This window comes from Trachymyrmex septentrionalis, unplaced genomic scaffold, assembly GCF_001594115.1.
Source record: "Trachymyrmex septentrionalis isolate Tsep2-gDNA-1 unplaced genomic scaffold, Tsep1.0 scaffold53, whole genome shotgun sequence".
In the NCBI taxonomy this organism is placed as follows: domain Eukaryota; kingdom Metazoa; phylum Arthropoda; class Insecta; order Hymenoptera; family Formicidae; genus Trachymyrmex; species Trachymyrmex septentrionalis.
This window is the reverse complement of record NW_017305705.1, coordinates 3,769,063-3,772,838: the sequence shown is the minus strand read 5'-3', so window position 1 is coordinate 3,772,838 and position 3,776 is coordinate 3,769,063.

The window sequence follows — 3,776 nt, the reverse complement described above, 5'->3', positions numbered from 1 at the left end:
GGTTTTCGCGCGAGTATCGAACCGCGAATGTCGAGAAATCATCCCAACGGCCAATGCAAACAGGGCAAATTCAAACGCACAAAACCGAGGGTGAGCTACGGCGAACAATAGCGTCAGCCTTGGTCCGATAATTAAATTGACGCGGGCTTTTGCACACGCGGCAAGTGACAAAATCGCTCGTTAATTCACACATGCCGATACAAACCGCCCCCGAATCACTCGCAATTCTAAGCGCGATCGAAAGTATGCCAATTACAATACAATTTCGTCACTCGGTGACCGTCACTCCCCCTCTAGAAGATCCAATATCAGTTTTACTTATTGACATTTCGATCGTTGTTATCTCGCTGTATTGTCTGCGGTATTATTGACGCATTATAATACGGCGCTGTAATGTAATCAAATTTCATGTTTCACAAGGATTTAGAATTCGATGATCGCGCGCATTCGTCGACTGACTAGTTGCAAAACGACGCGCTGGTGTGTATCAAAACCATTGTACACTGACTTAATCTACGGTGTAAAAGTAAAGTACAAGTATTTTCAATTCGCTCGATCTCACTTTAAAGAGTGAAAAACGAGCCAGTCTTAAAAAAAGAAAAAGAGTGACTCAGTGTTCAATCTTCAAAAGTGGGCTTTCACTCTTTGGGAGAGTAAAATTCACTCTAAAAGTTTTACAGAGTACATTTTACAGAACAACGCAATATATAAAATATATTGAGGATTTCACGGAAGGTTTAACATATAAACGTCGTTTCTTACATTTATATATCAAACACACATCTTTAACGGCGATTTGTGTACAACGGCTTTAATATGCGCACCGAGCGTTCTAATCGAATTCGCTATAGGCGATTACTCGCAGAACGAAAGTTCAAGGATCAAAGAGGCGGGGTACACGAAAGCCGCGACCCGTGAAGAAGTTACGAAGGTCTACGAAAACCACTGACGTCAAACGCGAATCGGCAAGGAATTATCGTGATCGCGCGCGAGGTAGAACAATAGTCAGCGTTCACGCGTTAATAGAATCGCAATCTTTCGCTCCCGCGCCTCGCGGCGGACTTGCGTTAATTCACCGCGCGCTGCACGTACATGCAGACCCGGAAGACTCGAATTAATCTCAATTTCAAGCATCGCCCGGAGGGAGACGGGACGGGTCGCGCGGACGGAATGGAGAGAACGCGACATCGTTCCGCAGCAGAATCGCGGAATATTCGCCGGCTCGTCTGCACGTTTTCCCGCGCAAACATTACGATCGTGCCAATGCGGAAATCACCCGTGATATCCTGCGCCAAGATACGCCGCGCCGCTGCACCGGCCCGATTTAACGCCGAGGATAATGGAAACATTTCCTCGTGCGCAATGAACGCGAGAGTGACGTGTTACATCTGCCGCGGATGATTAAAGACAGAAATGAAGGTAGAAAATTGCACATCCCGACGATAATAACAGCTACGTCATACTGACAATGTAATAGAGGCGATGGTATCGGTTTTCTGACAAAGCCGCCCGATTTTTCTTAGTTCAGCTTTAACGTTAGCTGAGGCCAAATAAATTAATTTTCTAGATCGCTGTTACGAAATCACCAATGTGATGCAAAACGAGCAAAACACTTGATGGATCGATTACAAAATTAGTCTATTCAAGTCTCGATTATTATTATACTAGATAATCGATATAATCGCGAAAAATCTATTATTACTTTTCAACTTCCCAATATTTTATATAGCTTACAAATCGAATGCAATATTTCTCTGAAACATTTGATACATATATATCCATTTCAGAGACCCCAGTATCAAACCAACCACTAACTGCTCAGAGAGACGATAGAAAATTAATTCTGGACAGTAAAGGAAAGTGGTATGGTTTGATATTCAATAGATTTGTTTGCGTGGCATCAACGCGTTGGAGTGATCGAGTAGAAACTAGTAGAAACATATTAGAATATATTTATATACAGCATGCATTCATCCAAATCAACAAACAATAATTAATTATCGCATATAGACAAGATGTACTCTATGCTATAGCAAAATTGAGAAAAATCCAAGTAATTAAAAATTGTAATTTTAATCATTTTAACCGTGCAAGTAGAAATCAACATTTTTAGTTTTTCGATCAATTCTTAGAAGAGATCATTTTAATTAAATTTTAATTATTTTTTTTAATACTTAAGCAGTTACGAAACAAGATCGTATTTAATTAATAAAATATTCCAAAAACTATACTTTTCACATTTTACAATAGAAAGAAATGGTCACATTATTACATATACGATTCAAGCGGTACGAAACAAAATCGAATCGATCTACCCGCAAATTAAAACCGCGGAATAGTTTAGTAGTGCATACGCACGGTACCGATATATTCTGCATTTTGTTACGTATCAACCGCGTCACCGTTCAAATGGTAGATGGATGTCGCATTTGTGGCATTTTAATTGCTAATTTAATTAAATGCACCTTTGGACCTCAACACCACCGCGGAGGGCAATTAAGACGCTATCAGCAAGATGTTATTAATTAATGTATCGTGACCGCACCTCGATGTTCAATAATCAACTTCGTGAACTCTTTGAAAATGCCGTGCAAGTATACGATTGCGAATGTGTAAATGAAAAGATAAAATTTTTACTGGATGTTTATGTTTATAAAAAATAACCTATTTTTTGTATGTTTATTCCATTACACAAAACGGATAGTTTTTTTGTGAAAAACTTAAAGTATCTAAAAATTTAACCAAATATATCTGAGAGTATTTCTGAAAGTAAGATCGGAAAGTAATTTTGGAACTATCAAAAATTATTATACAGGATATTTGATAAGTAGCTATAAAACTCTTGTATAGGGATAGAGCGGACTAAACTGACAATGAATCGAAAAGTTCTTTACCATTTTGCAATTTTCGCAACAGTCAACAGAAATATCAATTAATAAAAGATCACCGAATATTAGTTTTCAATAAATTTTTACTCAAGTACTATCAAATTTATAAAAAAAACAACATGAGACAAAAATTGTTTATTTTCTTCTCATAGAGGTCTAAAAGAGAATTTTTTCAGAATTTTTTATCGTTTTTTTAGTACTGCATTTTCTTATATATATATATTGGCAACTATTTTTACCAACATGAGAAAATGCGGTGCTAAAAAATTCTGAAAAAATTCTCTTTTTAGACTATTAAAACTAACTTTAGTCCGCTCTGCTCTTATACGAGAGTATTTTATCGTTACTTATCAAACACCTTGTATAAGACACTCAAGTATAATGAGCAATGCTGTAAAAAACTTTGACATTCTAGCAACCAGTTTGAGCGTCCTACATAATTATATTAGTCTAATAAAAATTTTCAAATTTGTATCTTACTAAATTTTTTAATACTTCAATAAAATCGTTCTTTACGTGCATAGTAATCAATTAGCTTTTTTCAATCTCTCTTTAGTTTCTTATTTCTTCAAGCTTCTAGATCTCATTACCCTTTTTAAATTCTTACAATGCAGAAATCTGTAAACTTTAACGATTCTCGAACATTTTAAATTCTCTTCCTCCAAATTTCTGATCTATGAATCCATTGTTCTTTAAATTTGCCGTTATAAGAATTTTTCATTGATGAGCTTTGAATTTTCTGAACTTAAATTCCCGATTATTACATCCGTTTTAAAAGTCATACTCCAATTTAAACGGATCAGTAATTTAAACAGTATCTTTTCTCATTAAACTCATTATCGTCCAATTTTAGAGACATTCGCTAACCGAAAGTCATTGAAGGGTTAA